We start from the raw sequence: 24,844 nt of genomic DNA on the forward strand, positions 1-24,844 counted from the left end.
GTCCGTGCCTTTTACAGTCAGTGTTACCACACAGTAGCCCAAAATGTTCGAAGTCACAGAAATCACAGAAACTCCACAGTGCAGATAGAGGCCATTTCAGCCCATCGAGCCTGCACCGACACATATCCCACCCGATCACCGTAATCCCTACACCAACACATATCCCACCCTATCCCCGTAACCCCACGTATTTAATCCCCCTAACACTAAGGGTCAATTTATCATAGCCAATCAACCTATCCCGCACATCTTTAGACTGTGGGAGGAAACCGGAGCACCCGGAGGAAACCCACGCAAACACGGGGAGAATGTGCAAACTCCACACAGACAGTCGCCCGAGGCCGGATTCGAACCCGGGTCCCTGGTGCTGTGAGGCAACAGTGCTAACCACTATGCCACCGTGTCACCGGCTATGCTAAGCCCCACACCGGCTAAGTGTGGGGCTTAGCAGCCATAGCAATTCTGCTCCGTGTAGGGGTTACCGTTAATGAGTGCCGCCGTACCAGGCTAGGGTGGATAAAACTCTCGGTACTCCCACAGTCAATTAAACATTTCATTAAATTCCCATTTACCTGTATGTCCATCATAGATTTTGTCAACGGGTGTGGCCTGGATTGATTCACCATGATCGAAGCCACTGTTGGGCCCTGGGCGGCCGTTGAGTCGGGAAAAGATGGCGGATCCCAAGATGGCGGCCCGCACGGCACGCACGAGGCGGTGACGGAGTTGGAAATCGGATTCCCCCTGCAAACTTTGCTAAAATGCCCCTTTTTCTTACATTTGAAGCATGTAGCGTCCTTCGCTGGGCATCGTTGTCTGGGGTGCTTGGCCTGGCCGCAGAAGTAGCATTTCGGGCCTCAAGACATTGCCGCTGTAGTAGGACTCCTGGGTGAACTTCTGTGTGGGGACTCCGGCGGTGTAGAGCTGGTCTGAGACCTGGATGGGGAAGATGGCTGATTCCAAGATAGCGGCCCGCTCGGCGCGCGCGAGGCGGTGAGGGCCGCATGGCCGGAAGAATAAGAGTCAGAGTTTTTCTGGGCCACGTCCAGCGATTGTGCAGTGGCCACTGCCTTTTTTAAGTCCAGGACCTCCTTCTCCAGCAGTCTCTGCCAGATATAATTTGATTTGAGGCCCGTGATGAAGGAATCGCGGACCAATTTGTCAGAGTACACGTTGGCCGTCACGGCCTTGCAGTTACAGTCCCGGACCAAGTCCTTTAGGCCCTGTAAGAAATCGTCCATTGATTCCTCAGGTCGCTGCCTGCGTGCAGCCAGCAGATGTCTGGCATACACTTCGTTTATTGGCCACTGGTATTGGGCCTTCAGGATAGTGATGGCCTCCGTGTAAGAGGTGGCGTCCCGGATGAACGAATAAATCCAATGATTAACGCGAGTAGTCAGTAGACTCAGTTTATCTACCTCGCTAGCGGATGAGGCCCTCGCGAAGAGTTCGAAGCATTTGGGCCAGTGTCCAAATTGATTTGATGCTTCAGCAGAATGTGGATCCAAGTCCAGACGCTCTGGTTTTAGGAGTCGATCCATCCTAGTATTCTTTAGTGATTAAAATTGATGTGCCTTCAATAACCACAAAACTAGAAGTTATAGACTTTAACAAGTTGGCTTTTAATCACTAAGATCAGAGCTAACATCTCAACACACTGACTGGCTCACAGGAATGAGTCATACAGATCCTGGGACCTTTAAGTAAGAGAAGTCAGGGGCGGAGCCAAGAGCCAAGACCTGGAACCTTCCAGGTTAGTCAGGGAAGAGGAAGTGAAACTATACACCGTGTGGGGGAGGGTAATATACATGAGTGCATAACGAATACAGGCAAGACAAACAGATTTCATTACATGCGCATATTCCATTTTCCCTTTCTTCATCAATGTCTTGGTCCCCCTTTGCTGATTTCTAAAATTATCCCAATCCTCAGGCTGACTGCTTTTTCTGGCAACTTTATAAGCTTCCTCCTTTGACTTAATACTAGCTTTAATTTCTTTTGTTAGCCATGGTTGGATCACTTTTCCTTTCTGGTTTTTATGCCCTAGAGGAATATATGTTTGTTGCAAATTATGCATTATTATCTTGAATGTTAGCCATTGTATGTCCACCTTCATACCTTTTAGTGTAGTCTCCCAATCTACCATGGCCAACTTGTCCCTCATACCCTTGTAGTTTCCTCCATTTAGATTGAAGACCTTAGTTTCAGATTGGACTACATCACTCTCAAACTTAATGTAAACTTCAATCATATTATGGTCACTTGTCCCTAAAGGCCCCTTTACCACAAGATTATTGATTAGCCCTTTCCCATTACACAGTACCAGATCCAGAATAGCCTGTTCCCTGGTTGCTTCCTCCACATTCTGATCCAGGAAACCATCTTGCATGCATTCCAAGAATTCGTCCTCCACACCATTAGTGGTAATTTGATTTGCCCAGTCAATATGTAGATTAAAGACCCCATGATTACCGTATTGCCCTTGTTACATGCACTTCTAATCTCTTGATTGATACTGTGCCCTACATTACCAGTACTGTTTGGTGGCCTATACACAACTCCCACCAATATTTTCCACCCTTTGCTGTTTCTTAGCTCCACCCAAACTGATTCAAATCAAATCAAAATCAAATCAACTTTTATTGTAATTGTTAGTGCACAAGTGCAGTACAACGAAATGTAGGCTTGCGGCTCCCGAGAGTGTACATTTAGATTAAGACATTTAAACATACAACATACATTTGGCTTGTAATACATTAACATAAACATAACCATAATAAAGTGCATTGGCAGATGTGCAGGCTTTAGAGTTTATTTGTGGAGTTCAGTAGGATGACAGCCCTGGGAAAGAAGCTGTTCCTAAATCTGGTCGTACGGGTGCGAATGCATCTGTAGTGTCTCCCAGATGGCAGGAGGGCGAACAGACTGTGGCTGGGGTGGGTAGGGTCTTTGATGATGGACCGTGACCTCCGTAAACAGCGTTTCTGGTATATGTGCTCTATGGTCGGTAGCCGGGTGCCGGTAATGCGTTGGGCAGTTTTGACTACCCGCTGCAGGGCTTTCCGGTCATAGTAGCTACAGCTGCCATACCATACTGTGATACAGTTTGTCAGGATGCTCTCTATTGTGCAGCGGTAAAAGTTAGAGAGGATCAGGGGTGACAGGTTACATCCCTTCAGCCTCCTTAGGAAATATAGGCGCTGCTGGGCTTTCTTCACCAGAGAGGAGGTATTGAGGGACCAGGAGAGGTCTTCCGTGATGTGGACTCTGAGGAACTTAAAGCTGTCCACCCTTTCCACCACAGCCCCATTGATGTGGATGGGGGGGTGACTTCCACCTTTAGACTTCCTGAAGTCCACAATGATTTCTTTGGTTTTCTTGATGTTAAGGGCCAGGTTGTTATCGGCGCACCACTTCACGAGATGCTGGACCTCCTCCCTGTAGGCTGACTCATCGTTGTTGGTGATCTGGCCTACTACCGTGGTATCATCCGCAAACTTGATGATGGTGTTGGAACCATGAACAGCCACACAGTCGTGGGTGAAGAGGGAGTAGAGGAGGGGGCTCAGCACACATCCTTGTGGGGCCCCCGTGTTCAGGGTCAGCGGGGGGGAGGTGTGGTTACCTAATTTGACAGACTGGGGTCTGTTTGTTAGGAAGTCCAGGGTCCAGTTGCAGAGGGAAGTGTTCAGGCCAAGAGTTTGGAGGCCAGCTTGTTGGGGACGATAGTGTTGAATGCTGAGCTGTAGTCTATGAACAGCATTCTGATGTAGGTCTCTTTACCATCTAAGTGATTCAGTGCCGAGTGTAGAGTAGTGGTGATTGCATCCTCCGTTGATCTGTTTGCACGATAGGCAAACTGGTGTTGGTCAAGAGAGGCGGGAACACTGGCTTTGATGTGAGCCAGGACCAGTCTCTCGAAACACTTCATTATGATGGGTGTGAGTGCGACAGGTCGATAGTCGTTCAGGCACGTCACAGCCATTTGTTTTGGCACAGAAATAATGGTAGCGGTCTTGAAGCATGTAGGGACTACTGCCTGGGCCAATGACAGATTGAAGATGGCGGTGAAGACATCAGCCAGCTGATCAGCACATTCCTTGAGTACCCGTCCAGGGATGCTATCCGGTCCAGCAACCTTTCGTGTGTTCACTCCGCATAGAACACCCCTTACGTCGGAGGTCGACAGAGTGAGCACCTGGTCTTCTGGGGGTGGCAAGGTTTTGGTAGCCGGCTCCCTGTTGTCCCTGTCGAAGCGAGCGTAGAAGTTGTTAAGCTCCTCCGGAAGGGAGGCATCGCTAACCGGGGGGCTGGTGTTTTTGCCCTTGTAGTCAGTGATGGACTGGATGCCTTGCCACATGGGCCGGGGGTCCGAGTTGTTGTGGAAATGATCCTCTATCCGCAGTGTCTGTTTCCTTTTGGCAGTCCTGATACCCTTTTTTAGGTTGGTCCTAGCTGCACTGTAAGCCGCCGCGTCGCCAGATTTAAATGCTGCGTCGCGTGCTTTCAACAGCAAGCGGACCTCTCCATTCATCCAGGGTTTCTGGTTGGGGTATGTCCTGATATTTTTATGGGTCGTGACGACCTCGACGCAGCTGTTAATGTAGAATAGCACTGTGGATGCGTATTCCTCAATGTCATTATGGGCAAACATGCCCCAATCAGTGCGTTCGAAGCAATCCTGAAGCTCCGAGACTGCCCCCTCTGGCCATACTTTCACTGCTCTCACTGATGTTCTCACTCTTTTGATGAGCGGTTTGTATGCCGGGGCTAGAAACAGGGAGAGGTGGTCAGACTTCCCAAGGTGGGGGCAGGGAATGGCCTTATAAGCGTCTACAATGCTCGTGTAGACTTGATCCAGTGTGTTCTCCCCTCTTGTGGGGCAGGAGACATTCTGGTGGAATTTCAGTAGTAGTTTTTAGGTTTATGTGATTGAAGTCGCCCGCGACGATAAAAGCTCCGTCTGGGTGCGCAGTTTGTTGTTCGCTGATGGCCCTGTAGAGGTCCTTCAGTGCTAGTTTGGCATTAGCGTGTGGTGGGATGTAGACCGCAGTGATGATAACAGCCGTGAATTCCCGAGGCAGGTAGAAGGGTCTGCACCTTACCATGAGGAATTCCAAATCAGCCGAGCAGGATCTATCGATTATGTCCGTGTTAGTGCACCAGGCATTGTTAGTGTAAATGCACAAACCGCCTCCCTTGCTCTTACCGGAGTCTGCAGTTCTGTCGGCGCGGAAGGCCGTGCGTCCTTCTAGTTGGATGGTGGTGTCAGGGATGCCGTTGTTCAACCAGGTCTCTGTGAAGATCATGGCGCAGCATTCCTTTGTCCTTTTCTGTGAGGAGAGATCAAGTTTGATCTCATCCATTTTATTTTCTAGTGACCTGACGTTGGCCAGGAAAATACTTGGGAGGGAGGGTTTGTGTGGGGCCTTCAGCCTATTTTGGATACCGACCCTCTTACCCCACTTCTGCTTGCATTCCCTGCGCGGTCTGCGCCGACTTCCGGCTGGGGAAGGACGCCACGCTGGTCCCGGGGGTCGGGCGATGTCGGGAGGCAGATCGATGTCGCCGGGTGTAAGCCGCACGCAGTCGGCCCCGATGTCGAGGAGCGTCTGCCGGCTGTACATTCCGGTTCTACATCACGATCTGCCAAGCCAAGATCTTTTATCTCTACCGTACCGATCTCATCCCTTATTAACAGCGCTACGCCACCTCCTTTGCCTTTTTGTCTGTCCTTCCTAAATGTTCAGTTCCCAGCTTACCCTGCAACCATGTCTCTGTAATGGCAATTGCATCACACCCATTTACTGTACTTCTATTAGTGCCATTAATTCATCCACCTTGTTGCAAATGCTGCGTGCATTTAGATAAAGTGCCTTCACTGATGTGCCAAATAACTGCCCGAATCCGAAGTTAAAGCTTAAGACTGAAGCCTTTTATTAAATAAGAATCATGGCAGAGTTAACAGAGTCCATCATCGACCGAGCCCTTGGTAGAACATACCAGAAGAGGGGCGGGGCCAGGGAGGAGCATTAGTGGTTCCCCCTAGTGGAACATTCCAGACATTACAAGTGCAAGTACAAATATCAGAACACAGTTATTTCATCACATTCACCCCCTGCTATACATTCAGTCTGTCAGGTGGTCTGATAATCCTCTGGGAATGATGTAACTCTTGCTGAGGCTCCTCCCGGAGTACTAACTCCGGTTCATTCGAATTCCCAGAATCATCAGTATCTTCCACACTGAGGGTTTGTGTCTCTGAAGGTCCAATACCACGATTGAAAACTCTACTCTCAGAGTCGAACTCTTTTCGAGCTCCAGCAGGTGCAAGATCTTTAATAGAGACTGTATCCTCTCGCCCATCCGAATATTGAATATACGCATACTGTGGATTAGCATGGAGGAGTTGTACTTCCTCCACCAGTGGATCAGTCTTGTGGTCTCTCACATGTCTGCGCAACAACACAGGGCCCATGGTTGTCAACCATGTGGGTAACGATACTCCATTAGTAGCTTTTCTTGGAAAACTAAACATCCTTTCATGAGGGGTGGCATTCGTCGCTGTACACAAAAGAGACCTTATGGAATGCAGCACGTCTGGCAGGACATCCTGCCAGTGAGAGGTCGGCAGGCCTCGTGACTTCAGAGACAGTACGATAGCCTTCCACACTGTCGCATTTTCTTTCTCGACCTGCCCATTACCACGAGGGTTATAGCTGGTAGTTCTACTCGTTACAATCCCCTTCGATAGCAAAAACTGTCGCAATTCTTCGCTCATAAAGGAAGAACCCCTATCACTATGTATATAGTTAGGCATGCCGAACAAGGCAAACAGTTGGCAGAGGCATTTAATTACAACAGCACTGGTCACATCCGGACAGGGAATAACAAAAGGGAACCGGGAGTACTCGTCTATAATATTAAGAAAATAGACATTACGGTCGCTCGATGGAAGGGGACCTTTAAAATCGAGACTCAAACGCTCAAATGGTCGAGTTGCTTTAATAAGATGAGCTGGCTCGGACGGCTTATAGAAGCGGGGTTTGCATTCAGCACACACATGACAGGTTCTGGTCATTGTCCGGACCTCCTCAATAGAGTAGGGTAGATTGTGGGACTTAATGAAGTGGTTCATTCTGGTAACCCCAGGGTGGCAGAGTGCGTCGTGGAGACTTTGAAGCTTATCTGTACCTAGACTAGCACATACTCCTCGTGACAAAGCATCCGATGGCTCATTAAATACTCCAGGCCTGTACTGAATATCATAGTCATATGTTGACAGTTCTATTCGCCATCTTAAAATCTTATCATTTTTGATCTTGCCTCTCTGCTTAGTGTTGAACATAAAGGCCACAGATCGCTGGTCAGTAATGAGCGTAAAATGTTGGCCAGCGAGATAATGTCTCCAATACCTGACTGCTTCAATAATTGCCTGTGCCTCCTTTTCCACTGAAGAATGTCGAACTTCTGGTCCTTGCAATGTACGAGAGAAGAAGGCTACTGGTCTACCAGCTTGGTTAAGAGTTGCTGCCAATGCAAAATCAGATGCATCACTTTCCACTTGAAATGGGATCTTCTCATCCACGGCACATACCACTGCCTTCTCAATGTCCCGTTTGATATTGAGGAAAGCCTCCTGAGCTTCCGCCGATAGCGGAAAAGACGTCGACTTAATAAGAGGTCGGACTTTATCTGAGTAGCTAGCCACCCACTGGGCATAGTACAAGAAGAATCCCAGACACCTTCTTAAGGCTTTTACAGTGTGAGGTAAAGGTAATTCCTTAAGTGAGCGTAATCTTTCAGGGTCTGGCCCGATTACCCCATTCTCCACAACGCAACCAAGAATACACAAACGTGTAGTATTGAAGGTACACTTGTTTTCGTTGTAGGTCAGGTTTAACCTCTTTGCAGTCTCTAGGAACTTCACGAGATTTTGATCATGCTCCCGTTGGTCACGCCCACAGATGGTAACATTGTCCAGGTATGGGAATGTTGCTTCCAACGCGTATTCATCCACCATACGATCCATCTCCCGTTGGAAGACGGATACCCCATTCGTCACTCCAAAGGGCACCCGAAGGAATTGGAACAGGCGCCCATTAGCTTCGAAGGCCGTATAAGGTCGGTCTTCTATTTTGATGGGGAGTTGATGGTAGGCAGACTTTAAATCAATGGTGGAGAACACGCGGTACTGAGCTATCTGGTTCACCATCTCAGAAATACGAGGCAAAGGATAGGCGTCTAATTGGGTATACAAGTTTATAGTCTGGCTATAATCGACCACAAGTCTTTTCTTCTCATTAGTTTTAACCACCACCACCTGGGCACGCCACGGGCTACCACTGTGTTCGATGATTCCCTCCCGTTGAAGCCTTTCCACTTCCTCTTTTATAAATGTTTTATCTTCTGAACTATACCGTCGACTCTTAGTCGCTATAGGTCTACAATTAGGAGCAAGGTTCGCAAACAAAGAAGGCGGGCTTACGTTTAAAGTAGAAAGGCCGCAGACTGTGAGCGGAGGCTGGGATCCACCATACTTAAGGGTAACGCTCTCATGCTGACACTGGAAGTCCAAGCCTAATATTAAGTTCACACACAACTGAGGTAATATGAGGAGTTTAAAATCCTTATACTCCATATCCTTAACGGTCAATGTAACTTTACAATATCCAGTTACCTCCGAAGTAAGGGATTTGGACGCCATCACAATTTCACTTCGAGTAGGATACACCTTCAATGAACAGGAGTTAACAAGGTTGGGGTGTATAAAACTTTCAGTACTGCCACAGTCTATCAAACACCCAGTAGGACGACCATTAATCTTAATGTCCATCATAGATTTTGACAAGGAACACGGTATGGTCTGGTCAACCGTAGCTGAGGCTAGAGTAAAACGATAGGCGGCAGCAGAGAAGACATCGGGTACAGGATTACCCTTACACACTTTACTAAAATGTCCCCGTTTCTTACATTTAAAACAGGTAGCCTCTCTGGCTGGGCAACTTTGCCTGGGGTGTTTAGATTGGCCACTAAAATAACACTTAGACCCATGGGGCACAGCCGCAACAATAGGATTAAGTGGGGGCTCCATTGGTGTTATGGATGCCTCCATACTCGGAACACACGAGGCTGAGAGAGATGCATGGGCTGATGCATACACTTCTGAATTCTTCTGGGCTACATCTAACGATCGAGCAGCAGCGACAACCGTTTTTAAAACTAACGAGTCGTTCTCGAGGAGTCTGTCTAATATAATTAGATCGGAGGCCAGATATGAAAGAATCGTGGATGGCTTCTTCCTGATACACTATGGCAGAGACAGCCTTGTAGTTGCAACCCTTAGCCAAAGCCTTAAGGTCCTGCAGGAAATCGTCCAGAGATTCCTCGGGTAATTGCCTGCGAGTAGACAGGAGATACCTGGCGTATACTTCGTTAACCGACTTAAGGTACTGGGCTTTAAGAGCTGCGAGGGCCTCTTCATATGTAGTAATATCTTCAATTATAGAGTAAGTTTGATGACTTACCAAGTTGGTTAGAAGACCCAACTTGTTAACCGTCGGATCGGTCGATGATGCGATGAAGTGTTCAAAACATCGGAGCCAATGCGTAAATTTCTTCGACGCATCTGCCGAATGGGGATCGATATCCAGACGCTCTGGTTTCAAAAATCGATCCATCTTCCAAAAGTAGTTATTTAATAAAATTGATGTGCCAAATAACTGCCCGAATCCGAAGTTAAAGCTTAAGACTGAAGCCTTTTATTAAATAAGAATCCACAGAGTCCATCATCAACCGAGCCCTTGGTAGAACATACCAGAAGAGGAGCGGGGCCAGGGAGGAGCATTAGTGGTTCCCCCTAGTGGAACATTCCAGACATTACAAGTGCAAGTACAAATATCAGAACACAGTTTTTTCATCACATTCACCTTTGCCTGTTTAATGTTTTTCTGCACTTTGACCCTCTTTACTGTTGGACTTTGTTTCTGCTCCCTACTAGTTTTACAGCCAGTATTTACAGAGGCTGGGACACAGAAAAGCGTCTCATTAAAATCACAGATATATTTGTTCACACAAACCAACAGCCACAAAATACTGAGTAATTCCTCTCCCTGACCAGTCACCATTTCTCCTCCATTTACAGACGCTCCCTGACCTGTCACCATTTCTCCTTCATTTACAGACTCTCCCCGATCAGTCACCATTTCTCCTCCATTTACAGACTCTCCCTGACCAGTCCCCATTTCTCCTTCATTTACAGATGCTCCCTAACCAATCTCCATTTCTCCTCCATTTACAGACGCTCCCTGAACAATCACCATTTCTTCTCCATTTACAGACGCTCCCTGACTCACTTCCTGTCTGTCCCGGAGTTTGGCGCTTTGTTGAGATTCGGGCCGGAGTGAAACGGGAACCCGCGGGTGGGGGCGGATAATGTTCACTGCTCTTATAATCGGGCCTGGCGCCGCACTCGGGGTGTGTGAAGCCCGCGTCCCCCCGGGGTTCATTAACCCGCCTCCCTCTGACCTGCTGCAGCCTCGGCACCCGCGCATGCTCAGCTCACACTGCCCAACAATCAGCCTCTCCCGCGCATGCTCAGCTCACACTTCCCAACAATCAGCCACTCCCGCGCAGGCTCAGCTCACCTTCTGTTGTTCAGGTTTAAAGGTCAAGCCCCGCCCCTCACACACTCCGATTAGTTGGGGGATCCGCTGCCCGCTCGGTCCTCCAGCCCCGCCCCCCTCTCCCTATTGGTCGGGAGCTCCCGTCAATCACCCGGGCAGTGTGAGCTGAGCATGCGCGGACCTTGGCAGCAGCCGCTGACACATCAGGTGAGAGAGCTCAGGGAGCGGGTTCATGAACCCCGGGGGGACGCGGGACGCTCACACCCCGAGCGGGTTCATGAACCCCGGGGGGACGCGGGCCGCTCACACCCCGAGCGGGTTCATGAACCCCGGGGGGACGCGGGCCGCTCACACCCCGAGCTCAGGGAGCGGGTTCATGAACCCCGGGGGGACGCGGGCCGCTCACACCCCGAGCTCAGGGAGCGGGTTCATGAACCCCGGGGGGACGCGGGCCGCTCACACCCCGAGCTCAGGGAGCGGGTTCATGAACCCCGGGGGGACGCGGGCCGCTCACACTCCGAGCTCAGGGAGCGGGTTCATGAACCCCGGGGGGACGCGGGCCGCTCGCACCCCGAGCTCAGGGAGCAGGTTCATGAACCCCGGGGGGACGCGGGCCGCTCACACCCCGAGCTCAGGGAGCGGGTTCATGAATCCCGGGGGGACGCGGGCCGCTCGCATCCCGAGCTCAGGGAGCGGGTTCATGAACCCCGGGGGCACGCGGGCCGCTCACACCCCGAGCTCAGGGAGCGGGTTCATGAACCCCGGGGGCACGCGGGCCGCTCGCACCCCGAGCTCAGGGAGCGGGTTCATGAACCCCGGGGGGACGCGGGCCGCTCGCACCCCGAGCTCAGGGAGCGGGTTCATGAACCCCGGGGGGACGCGGGCCGCTCACACCCCGAGCTCAGGGAGCGGGTTCATGAACCCCGGGGGGACGCGGGCCGCTCACACCCCGAGCTCAGGGAGCGGGTTTGTGAACCCCGGGGGGGACGCGGGACGCTCGCACCCTGAGCTCAGGGAGCGGGTTCGTGAACCCCGGGGGGACGCGGGCCGCTCACACCCCGAGCTCAGGGAGCGGGTTCATGAACCCCGGGGGGACGCGGGCCGCTCACACCCCGAGCTCAGGGAGCGGGTTCATGAACCCCGGGGGGACGCGGGCCGCTCACACCCCGAGCTCAGGGAGCGGGTTCATGAACCCCGGGGGGACGCGGGCCGCTCACACCCCGGGCTCAGGGAGCGAGTTCATGAACCCCGGGGGGACCCGGGCCGCTCACACCCCGAGCTCAGGGAGCGGGTTCATGAACCCCGGGGGGACGCGGGCCGCTCACACCCCGAGCTCAGGGAGCGGGTTCATGAACCCCGGGGGGACCCGGGCCGCTCACACCCCGAGCTCAGGGAGCGGGTTCATGAACCCCGGGGGGACGCGGGCCGCTCACACCCCGGGCTCAGGGAGCGGGTTCATGAACCCCGGGGGGACGCGGGCCGCTCACACCCCGAGCTCAGGGAGCGGGTTCATGAACCCCGGGGGGACGCGGGCCGCTCACACCCCGAGCTCAGGGAGCGGGTTCATGAACCCCGGGGGGACCCGGGCCGCTCACACCCCGAGCTCAGGGAGCGGGTTCATGAACCCCGGGGGGACGCGGGCCGCTCACACCCCGGGCTCAGGGAGCGGGTTCATGAACCCCGGGGGGACGCGGGCCGCTCACACCCCGAGCTCAGGGAGCGGGTTCATGAACCCCGGGGGGACGCGGGCCGCTCACACCCCGGGCTCAGGGAGCGGGTTCATGAACCCCGGGGGGACGCGGGACGCTCACACCCCGGGCTCAGGGAGCGGGTTCATGAACCCCGGGGGGACGCGGGCCGCTCACACCCCGGGCTCAGGGAGCGGGTTCAGGAACCCCGGGGGGACGCGGGCCGCTCACACCCCGAGCTCGGGGAGCGGGTTCAGGAACCCCGGGGGGACGCGGGCCGCTCACACCCCGAGCTCAGGGAGCGGGTTCATGAACCCCGGGGGGACGCGGGCCGCTCACACCCCGAGCTCAGGGAGCAGGTTCATGAACCCCGGGGGGACGCGGGCCGCTCACACCCCGAGCTCAGGGAGTGGGTTCATGAACCCCGGGGGGACGCGGGCCGCTCACACCCCGAGCTCAGGGAGCGGGTTCATGAACCCCGGGGGGACGCGGGCCGCTCACACCCCGAGCTCAGGGAGCGGGTTCATGAACCCCGGGGGGACGCGGGCTGCTCGCACCCCGAGTGCGGCCCCAGGCCCCATTATTAAAACACTCAACATTATTCGCTTCACAAACACCCGGGGTGGGCCTCAGGCCCCGAACAAGAGCCTCCGGGCCGGGCGTTTGCCCCGAGCGGGGCGGCAGCTGCGGGGCTTTCTCCCGGTGACAGGCCCGGGGTAACGGCCGCCATCTTGAGAGGCTCAGGGGGCAGCAGGGTGCATGCGCGGCCCCCTTGGCTGGAACCAGGAGGAGAGAATCTTGTAAATTTCTATCCTGGACTCACAGTGATGGCTTTTGTAAACTCCTTTTACAGGCTGTGAGAAGGGCAGCATTTACACACCGCAAACTCAAACCAAACATCACATCAAGATCTGACAGAGTCACTCCATTCATCAGGACCCGAATATCATCGGCCTCTGAATGTGGAAGGAGAAATGTTTGTCTGTTCTGTCTGTGGGAAAAGATTTCAAACATCAGTGTAACTGGAAAAGCACCGAGACTCTCACACCCGAGTGAGAGTGTTCCAGTGCACTGACTGTGGAAAGAGCTTTAACCAGTTACACAGCCTGAAAAAACATTGCACTGTTCACAGCAGGGAGAAACCGTGCACGTGTTCTGTGTGTGGACGAAGCTTCAACTGATCGTCCAACCTGGAGAGACACAAGGACACCCGCACCACGGAGAAACCATGGCAATGTGGGGACTGTGGGAAGGGATTCAATTACCCATCCCAACTGGAAATTCATCAACGCAGTCACACCGGGGAGAGGCCGTTCACCTGCTCCATATGTGGGAAGGGATTCACTCGCTCGTCCATTCTCCAGACACATCAGCGAGTTCACAATGATGAGAGACCATTCAGCTGCACTCACTGTGGGAAGAGATTCAAGCAGTCATCCAACCTCATTCTACACCAGCGAGTTCACACTGGGGAGAGGCCATTCACCTGCACCGTGTGTGGGGAGAGCTTCAGTCGGTCATCCCACTTGCTGACGCACCAGCAAGTTCACACCGGAGAGAGCTCTTTCACCTGCTCCGTGTGTGAGAAGGGATTCGCTCATTCTTCCGAGCTTCTGACACACCAGCGAGTTCACACTGGGGAGAGGCCGTTCACCTGCTCCGTGTGTGGGAAGAGATTCACTCGGTCATCCCACCTGCTGACACACCAGCGAATTCACACTGGGGAAAGGCCGTTCACCTGCTCCGTGTGTGAGAAGGGATTTGATCGTTCATCCAACCTGCTGACACACCAGCGAATTCACACTGGGGAGAGGCCGTTCACCTGCTCCTTTTGTGGGAAGGGATTTAATCGTTCATCCAACCTGCTGACACACCAGCGAGTTCACACTGGGGAGAAGCCATTCACCTGCTCCGTGTGTGAGAAGGGATTCAGTCTATCATGCAACCTGCTGAAACATCAGCGAGTTCACAAGTGACTGCAGGGGTTGGATTCTGCTGTGATTGCTGCTGTTAATCACATCCAGGACTGAACCATGTTCATTCTGACAGTTGGGGTCTGTTTCTGCTGATGTTAATAACCCCTATAACTGGGCTGGAGTTTAATACTCTGGATATATAGCTGATTGACTTGTCGGGGCTGCAGTGTTCATTTAAGAACCGCTGTCTGAACTTTCCCCTTAATTTATGATCCTTGAATTGAGTTGAGGAGCAAAAAGAATATGATTACACTATTGGGGGTATTGTATAGGCCTCCAAATAGTGAGAGGGAGGTAGAGGAACAAATCTGCAGGGAAATTGCAGAGATATGCAAGAGCTATAGAGTGGTGATATTGGGGGATGTTAATTACCCAAATATCGATTGGGATAATGCTAGGTAAAGGAAAAGGAGAGGGAGGAATTTCTGAATTGTGTTCAGGAGAATTTCCTTCACTAGTATGTTCTTGGCCCAACTAGGAAGGAGGCATTGCTGGATCTGGTGCTGGGGAATGAGGTGGGCCAGGTCGACCAAGTGTCTGTGGGGGAACACTTGGGTACGAGTGATCATCGTATCATAAGATTTAGATTAGCAATGGAGAGGAGCAAGGAACAATCTAGAGTGGAACTTCTAAACTGGAAAAAGGCTAACTTCAATGGGATGCGAAAGGATCTAACCAGGGTAAAATGGAACCAAAGACTGACAGGAAAAACTGTAACGGAACAATGGGTGATCTTTAAGGAGGAGATGTTCCAGGTACAGGCTAGGTACATTCCAACAAGAGGGAAGGGTAAGGGAACCAAAGCAAGGGCTCCTTGGATGACGAAGGAGATAGAGAAGATGATGAAACAAAAAAAGAGGGTGTATGATGCATGTCAGGTGAATTCTTCAAGGCAGAACCAGACCAAATACAAAAAGTTGAGGGGATGTGAAGATGAAAATAAGATTGGCAAAGAGAGAATATGAGAGTAGAATGGCGGTTAACATAAAAGGGAACTTAAAAATCATGTAAACAGTAAGCGGGTAGTAAGAGGCGGGGTGGGGCCTATTAGAGACAAAGAAGGTGATATATGCTTAGAGGCGCAGGGCAAGGCTAGAATACTCGATGAGTACTTTGTATCGGTGTTTACTAAGGTGGATGCTAACAAAATATTGGTAGAAGTGGAAATGGTAGAAGCAATGGAAGGGGTGAAAATTGATAGACAGGATGTACTAGAAAGGTTGAGTATGCTTAGAGTGGGCAAGTCACCTTGTCCAAACGGCTTGCATCCCTGTTGCTAAGGGAATTGAGAGAGGAGATAGTGGAAGTGCTTGCCATAATTTTCCAATCTTCCCTAGATGCGGGGTAGGTGCCTAGGATTGGAAAGTGGCAAATGTGACACCATTGTTCAAGAAAGGGTGTAAGGACAATTCTAGTAACTACAGGCCGGTCAGTTTAACATCAGTGGTGGGTAGAGTTTTAGAAACAATAATCAATGAAAAAGTTAACGGGCATTTGAAGAGGTTTAAGCTAATTAAGGAGAGCCAACATAGGTTTGTTAAAGGAAGATCGTGTTTGACTAATCTAATAACATTTTTTGATGAAGTAACAGAGAGGATTGATGAAGGGAATGCAATGGATGTTGTCTTTTTTTGTTGTCTTGTTGCCTCCTTGAAAAGGTGTAACATCCCCACCGACACCTGGGAATCCCTGGCCCAAGACCGCACAAAGTGGAGAAGAAGCATCCGGGAAGGCGCCGAACACCTCGCGTCTCTTCGCCGGGAGCAAGCGCAGGCAGCACAAGGAGCGCACGTCAACCCAAGCTCCCCACCCACCCACCCCTTCAACCACCGTCTGCCCCACCTGTGACAGAGACTGTAGGTCCCGCATGGACTCATCAGTCACCTGAGAACTCATTTTTAATGTGGAAGCAAGTCATCCTCGGTTCCGAGGGACTGCCTAAGAAGAAGGATGTTGTCTACATGGATTTTCGGAAGGCATTTGACAATGTGCCACATAGAAGGCTGGTTAACAAAATTGAGGCTCATGGAATAGGCGGGTCAGTGGCAGCTTGGATAAGGAATTGGCTTAAGGACAGAAAACAGCGAGTTGTGGTGAATGGCTGTTTTGCAGACTGGAGGATTTTCCGTTACTAACTTGCACCTCAGGCCCCGCCCAGTCTGGTTTAATTACTAAATGTTTTCTAACTTGGGTTCAGGCCTGACATTCTGAGGGAAACTTACAAGGCCTCATTTATTGGTGTGTCCCACCTGAGCGGCTGTTAATGGTTTTAATAAACTGGCAGCAAGGTTGTTTTTTTAAAGGTGGAAAGTGGTGAAAAACACCACTAGCGATGCCTCAAAACTCACGGACAGAGAAATCCACTTCATCAGCGCCCCTGCCACAGGACTCAATATCCACCCCCTCCACCACTGGTGCACTGTGTCTGCAGTATGTATGGTCTACAAGATGACCACAGTCAGGCCGTGTGGAGTCAAAGGTCAGGCAGCAGAATGGATGGAAAGATCGCAACAAACTTCCCTTAACTCCAACCCTCTGATTTCTGTTCTGTAGCCATCTTTCCATCCATTCTGCTGCCTGGCCCTTCACTCCACACGGCCTGACCTGGGTCATCTTCTAGATCTTACAAACTGTTATGGATTACAAGCTGGTCAGAAAACAGAGAGTAGGGGTTAAGAGTGGCAAAAGGTGGGAAGTGGTGTTCCACAGGGATCGGTGCTGGGACCACTGTTGTTCACCATTGACAGAAACGATTTGGACTCGGGAATCAGAGGTACAAATTCAAAATTTGTCAATGACACCAAATTGGGAGGAAGAGTTAATACTGAGGAAGATTGTGACAACATGCGAGGAGACGTTAATAAACTTGCAGAATGGGAGGGTAATTAGCAAATTAGTTTTAAGATAAGTGGTGCATTTTGGTAGGAATAATAAGGAGGCCACATACTACTTGGAAAATAAGCATCTAAATGGGGTAGAGGAGCAAAGGGATCTCGGGGTCCAGATACACAAATCACTAAAAGTAGCGACGCAGGTTAATGAGGCCATAACAGGAGCAAACGATGGACTGGGGATCATTTCTAGAGGGATAGAATTGAAAAGCAGAAAAGTGATGTTAAACTTGTATAGGACATTGGTTAGACCACACTTGGAGTACAGTGCACAGTTCTGGTCTCCATATTATAAAAAGGATATAGAGGCACTGGAGAAGGTGGGAAAAGGCTTTGCAAGGATGATCCTAGAACTGAGAGGATATACTTATCAGGAAAGGCTGAACAGGCTGGGGCGCTTTTTTCTAGAATAAAGAGAAGGCCGATGGGTGACCTGATCAAGGTCTTTAAGATTATGAAAAGGTTATATCGGGTGGACCTGGAGAAAATGTTTCCACTTGTGGGGAGTCCAAAACTACAGGTCATAAATATAACACAGTCTCTAATAAATCCAATGGGGAATTCAGGGGAAACTTCTTTACCCAAAGAGAGGTCAGAATGTGGAACGTGCTACCACAAGGAGTAGTTGAGGTGAATAACACAGATACATTCATGGGGAAGGTAGATAAGCACATGAGGGAGAAAGGAATAGAAGGATATGCTAATAGGGTTAGATGAAGAGTGGTGGGAGGAGACTCGTGTGGAGCAGAAACACCGGCATTGACCAGTTGGGCCGAATGGCCTGTTCCTGTGCTGTAGACTCTGTAATTCTATGTAACTCTGTGTAACTATGTCTTCTGACGAAGCTGGATAAGCTTTTACTATTATTACCATAATTGTGCAGCATCTTCTTTTCCAAATATCTCTTAACTTCTCTAATGGCTGCTTTTGACTCCCTCAATTGTGGGTATATTTGTCCCTATTCTCCTGTAAACTGAATTCATATTGTTACAAACTGGGTTCAATGTAAGACAGTTCAGGGAGTCAGGAATCATTCACCCCTAGACCTACGCTGGCCGATAAAACCCCAGACGGTTCCTTGGTAAGGATTCCTCTGGTTCCTCGCCATATATTTGTCAGGAGAACGATACCCAGCTTTCTTACCGTCCACTCCTGGAGGCCCCACTCCCTGAGCCTACAACCTTCAGCAGGGTCAGTGGTGGAGTTCCACAGCGGGAGTGATCCCAGAGTAACTGTCGGGATTACTTCCCCGTGGATGTTCCGGGTCGTGTATTTTTAGTTATCCTGGCGTCTAACACACACACATCAATAAAACAGGGAATTCCTCGAAACACGCTGCAGGTCCTTCTTTATCTGGAGATCAAATGTCTGTTGTATAATTGTACCAGCAGTTAACAGGCTCCTGTGAACTCCTCCATCTGCTATTTTAATGCAGGCTTTAACCAATTTATATTAAACAGCTTTATTTCAAATGAATTAATGCCTGCCTTAAAATGGTAGACTCAGGACTATCACACAAACACGTTAAATCAAGTGGGGGGAGTTAAAAGAAATGTTGTAGTGGTAGGGGATAGTATCGTTAGGGGGATAGATAGAGTTCTCTGCAGCCGAGAGCGAGAGTCCCGAAGGCTGTGTTGCCTGCCCGGTGCCAGGGTTAAGGACATCTCCTCTGGACTGGAGAGAAACTTGGAGTGGGAGGGGGAGGATCCAGTTGTCGTGGTCCATGTTGGTACCAATGACATAGATAGGACAAGGAAGGAGGTTCTGCTGAGGGAGTTTGAGCAGCTAGGGGCCAAATTAAAAAGCAGAACCACAAGGGTAATAATCTCTGGATTATTACTTGAGCCACGAGCGAATTTGGCTAGGACAAATAAAATTAGAGAGTTAAATGTGTGGCTCAAAGACTGGTGTGGGAAAAATGGGTTTTGCTTCCTGGGACACTGGCACCAGTACTGGGGCAGGAGGGAGCTGTTCCATTGGGACGGGCTTCACTTGGCCAGTGCTGGGACTAAAGTCCTGGCGGATCATATAACTAGGGCTGTAGAGAGGGCTTTAAACTAACTAGTGGGGGGGAGGTTCCTAGAGAGCAAATAATACAAATGACAACAGAGAAGGTCATAGACTTAGGTAGCAGTGGGGAAATTAAAAACCAGAGCATGTCAGGAAGGGGCAGAAGGTATGGAGTAAAAGGTAAAGTAATAAAAAGGGCAAAAGCAGGAACTAAGTGTCACAAAACATCTTTGAAAGTTCTCTATCTGAATGCATGTAGCATTCGTAACAAAATAGATGAGTTAATGGCACAAATAACTACATATGGGTATGATCTTGTGGCCATTACAGAAACATGGCTGCAGGGTGACAATGCCTGGGAATTAAACATACCAGGTTGTTTAACGATCAGGAAGGACAGGCAGGAAGGAAGGGGAGGTGGGGTGGCTATGTTAATAAAGGAAGGAATCACTGTAATACAGAGAAATGATATTGGCTCAAAAGATCAGGACAATGAAACAGTTTGGGTGGAGGTAAGGAATAATAAGGGGAAAAAAACAGTAGTGGGCGTAGTCTATAGGCCTCCGAACTGTGGCAACTCTGTTGGACGGAGTATCAATCAGGAAATAGTTGAGGCTTGTAATAAGGGAACATCTATAATTATGGGGGACTTTATCATATTAATTGGACAAATCAAATTGGGCAGGGCTGCCTTGAGGATGAGTTCATTGAGTGTATTAGGGATGGGTTTCTTGAGCAGTATGTAACTGAACCGACCAGGGGGCAGGCAACCTTAGATCTGGTCCTGTGTAACGAGACAGGATTAATTAAAAATGTCCTAGTAAAGGATCCCCTTGGAATGAGTGACCATAACATGGTTGAATTCCATATTCAATTAGAGGGTGAGAAGGTTGGATCTCAAACAAGCGTGCTAAGCTTGAATAAAGGAGACTATGAAGGTATGAGAGCGGAATTGAGTAGAGTGGATTGGGAAAATAGATTAAAGGGTAAGACGATACATGATCAGTGGTGTACATTTAAGGAGTTATTTTACAACTTCCAAAAAATATATATTCCACTGAGAAGAAAAGGGTGTAAAAGAAAAGACAGCCATCCGTGGCTAAGTAAATAAATTAAGGATAGTATTTGTGGTAAACCACTGTTTGTATTCCACTCTGGACATGCCTGGACATGCCTCGGCTGACTCCTCCCACAAGTCCTAGTATAAAGGTGACTGCTCCCCAGCCCTTTGTATTTCTGGACCGGTCGACCATTCGAGGCAGACCTTCATTCTTTTGTTAATAAAAGCCTTTAGTTACTCTCTTAACTCTCAGTCTTTTATGAGTAATTGATAGCGCATCAATTTTATTAACAAAATTTTTATAATGGAGAAGATCCTCACACCAGCATGCCTGGACTTAGATCATCGGGAGGCGGACTCATCCACCAAGTTTACTCACTGGCTTAAGTGTTTCGAAAAATTCCTGACCGCCTCCGCAGCAATCAAATCGGACGAGGACAAACTGGATGTCCTGACCTCCAAAGTGAACCACCGAGTGTACTCGGTCATCCAAGACGCGACCTCGTACGCGGACGCTATCATGCTCCTCAAGGACCAGTACACGCGCCCAGTGAACGAAGTGTACACCAGGCACCTTCTGGGGAGTCGTAAACAACAACCCGGGGAATCGACCGTGGAATACCTTCAGGCACTGTCTGTGCTTGGCCGGGCCTGTGGTTGTAAGGATGTAAAGGCCGCCGTGTACACAGAGGAACTTATCCGGGACGCTTTTGTAGCGGGCCACAGATCCAATTACACCTGACAGCGACTGTTGGAGCAGAGTGACCTCGACCTCAACAAGGCCTCTGAACTCGCACTATCATTGGATGCAGCCTACCGGGGCATGGATGCCTACTCCTCTGCACCGTGGACGCCGCGGGGAATGACAGCCTGGGACACGGTAGGACCGCCTCATAGCGCCGTGCCACCCCAGCCACACCCCAGCAACGGCCCAACTACCACAGCAGTGTCCCAAGGCCAGGCAGCAGTGCCCCAAGGCCAGAAATGCTACTTCTGTGGCCAGGCAAAACACCCCAGAGCGCGCTGCCTGGCAAAAAACGCGATCTGCTCGGGCTGCGGGAAGAAGGGACACTACGCTAACGTCTGCAGGGCCAAAGCCACCCCGAACCCCAGCAGCGCCGCGTGTGGGCCATGCTGGCCGCCATCTTGGGCCTCCCCGGCCATGTGCGAACCACCGGTACAGCAGCCCTTTTGGACGCCTCCAGCCACATGGGGATCATGGACGCCGCCATCTTGGACGACAGCCGGAACGCAGCAGGCCCCCAACACCGCCTCATCTGATACCCGCAGCGACACACCGACCCCTACGCTGGCATCCGTTACACTGGACCAAGCGAGACCGCACCAGCTGGCCAGTTCCACAATGGACATTAAGGTAAATGGCCACGATACAATCTGCCTTTTTGACTCTGGGAGCACGGAGAGCTTCATCCACCCCGACACGGTGCGGCGTTGCTCTCTCCCAGTCCTGCCTGCGCACCAGCGGATTTCTATGGCCTCCGAGTCCCAGTCGGCGGACATCGGCGGCTACTGCGTAGTGACACTCGTAGTAGACGGGACCGTGTACGATCATTTTAAACTTCTGGTCCTGCCCGACCTCTGCGCTGCCGTCCTGCTGGGGTTAGATTTTCAGTGCCACCTTAAAAGTGTTACGATGGCGTACGGTGGACCCCTACCCCCACTCACAGTCCGCAGCCAGCAGCTCCCAAATTGCCCGCAGCGCACCAGGTGCAACCTCTCCACACTCAGAGTCACCCCCCCCCACTGTTTGCTAACCTCACCCCCGACTGTAAGCCCATCGCCACAAAGAGCAGGCGATACAGTGCCGGGGACAGGGTTTTCATTAAAACCGAAGTGGAGCGGCTCCTGAAGGAAGGGATTATTGAGGGCAGCACCAGCCCCTGGCGAGCCCAGGTTGTGGTCGTTAAGACCGGCGAGAAGCAGCGCCTGGTCATCGACTACAGCCAGACAATAAATCGCTACACCCTGCTGGAAGCCTACCCACTCCCCCGCATAGCTGATATGGTCAACCAGATCGCGCAGTACCGCGTCTTCTCGACCATTGACCTGAAATCAGCGTACCACCAGCTCCCTATCCGCCCTGAGGACCGCCAGTATACTGCCTTTGAGGCAAACGGCCGCCTCTATCACTTCCTTAGGGTTCCCTTTGGCGTCACCAACGGGGTCTCTGTCTTCCAAAGGGAGATGGACTGGATGGTAGATCAAAATGCGTTGCAGGCCACTTTCCCATATCTGGACAATGTGAACATCTGCGGCCGTGACTTGCAGGACCATGACGCAAACCTCGAAAAATTCCTCCGCACCGCCCAACTCCTGAACCTGACATATAACAAGGAGAAGTGCATATTCCGCACAAACCGCCTCGCCATCCTTGGCTGTGTTGTGGAACACGGAGTCATCGGCCCCGACCCCGACCGGATGCGTCCCCTTATGGAACCCCCACTGTCTCAAGGCCCTGAAGAGGTGCCTAGGGTTTTTGTCCTATTATACCCAGTGGGTCCCCTACTATGCGGACAAGGCCCATCCGCTGATCAAGTCCACCTCTTTTCCCTTGACGGCAGAGGCCCGCTTAGCCTTCCACCGTATCAAGGAAGACATTGCCAAAGCCACCATGCACGCAGTGGACGAATCCATCCCCTTCCAGGTGGAAAGCGACGCGTCCGACTTTGCCCTGGCCGCTACCCTCAATCAGGCGGGGAGACCCGTGGCCTTCTTTTCACGAACCCTCCAAGGCCCGGAGACCAGACACTCCGCTGTTGAGAAGGAGGCCCAGGCGATTGTGGAGGCTGTGCGTCATTGGAGGCACTACCTGGCCGGAAAACGATTTACCCTGCTCACTGACCAACGTTCAGTTGCTTTCATGTTTAACAACAAGCAGAGGGGCAAAATCAAAAATGACAAGATCTTGAGGTGGAGAATCGAACTTTCCACCTACAATTACGAGATCTTGTACCGGCCCGGGAAGCTCAATGAACCCCCGGATGCGCTATCGCGTGGCATCTGTGCCAGCGCGCAGATCGATAGACTGCGGGCCCTCCACAATTACCTCTGCCACCCGGGGGTCACCAGGTTCTTCCACTTCATCAAGGCCCGCAACCTGCCTTACTCCATTGAGGAGGTCAGGACCATGACCAGGAACTGCCAAGTCTGCGCTGAGTGCAAACCGCACTTTTATAGACCAGACAGGGCCCACCTGATAAAAGCCACTCGCCCCTTCGAGCGCCTGAGCATTGATTTTAAAGGGCCTCTCCCCTCCTCCGACCGCAATGTGTACTTCCTCAATATTATTGATGAGTACTCCCGTTTCCCGTTCGCCATCCCCTGCCCGGACATGACCAGTGCCACGGTCATTAAATGTCTGAACGACCTCTTCACCCTGTTCGGTTTCCCCAGCTATATCCATAGCGACCGGGGCTCATCGTTTATGAGCAACGAACTCCATCAGTAACTGCTAACTAGGGGTATTGCCACAAGCAGGACCACCAGTTACAACCCCCGGGGGAACGGACAGGTGGAAAGAGAAAATGCGACAGTTTGGAAGGCCGCCCTGCTAGCCTTAAAGTCTAGGGGCCTTCCAACCTCCCGCTGGCAGGATGTGCTCCCCGATGCGCTCCACTCTATTCGGTCACTGCTCTGCACTGCCACTAACGCCACCCCTCATGAGAAAATGTTTGTCTTCCCAAGGAAGTCCTCATCGGGGACATCGCTACCGCCATGGCTGACGTCCCCAGGGCCGGTCCTACTGAGAAGGCACGTGAGGACCCACAAAACGGACCCCCTGGTCGAGAGGGTCGACCTCCTCCACGCCAACCCCCAGTACGCTTACATTGCATACCCGGACGGGCGGGAGGACACAGTCTCCATAAGAGACCTTGCACCCTCGGGGGCCGCAGTAACCCACTACTCACTACCACCCCCCCCCCACGATCCGATATCCAGCCCCAGCAGACGGCAGGCCTGGGCCCCGCGACCCGCTCGACATCGACGAGGACGACACGCCTGTGCCACAGCCCACGCAGGACTCGACGCCGGAAGCTCCACTACCCCTGCCGTCGCCACGCCGATCATCAGTATTCGACTAAAAACAAGGGCATATAAGGTAGCCAAATCTAGTGGGGGGATAGAGGATTGGGAAAACTTTAAAAGACAGCAAAAAATAACAAAAAGATTGATTAAGAAAGGGAAGATAGATTATGAAAGTAAATTAGCAAAAAATATAAAAACAGATAGTAAGAGTTTTTATAGTTATATAAAAAGAAAAAGGGTGGCTAAAGTAAATGTTGGTCCCTTAGAGGATGAGACCGGGAAATTAATGGTGGGAAATATGGAGATGGCAAAAACACTGAATGAATATTTTACATCAGTCTTTACAGTAGAAGACACTAAGAATATCCCAACACTGGACAAACAGGGGGCTAAAGGGGGGGAGGAGCTAAACACGATCAAAATCACTAAGGAAGTGGTACTCGGTAAAATAATGGGACTCAAGGCAGATAAATCACCTGGACCTGATGGCTTACATCCTAGGGTCTTGAGGGAAGTGGCGGTAGGGATTGTGGATGCATTGGTAATA

General features: G+C 51.1%; 1 pseudogene; it reads left to right on the forward strand.

Annotated features, from left to right (window-relative positions):
• LOC147118844 (uncharacterized) overlaps positions 1–20,744 on the forward strand; it is a 57,126-nt pseudogene extending 36,382 nt beyond the window's left edge.
• Positions 20,745–24,844: the final 4,100 nt, after the last annotated feature.

Source organism: Somniosus microcephalus, chromosome 4 (genome assembly GCF_052327205.1).
Source record: "Somniosus microcephalus isolate GS21.2 chromosome 4, FLI_Smic_1.0, whole genome shotgun sequence".
In the NCBI taxonomy this organism is placed as follows: domain Eukaryota; kingdom Metazoa; phylum Chordata; class Chondrichthyes; order Squaliformes; family Somniosidae; genus Somniosus; species Somniosus microcephalus.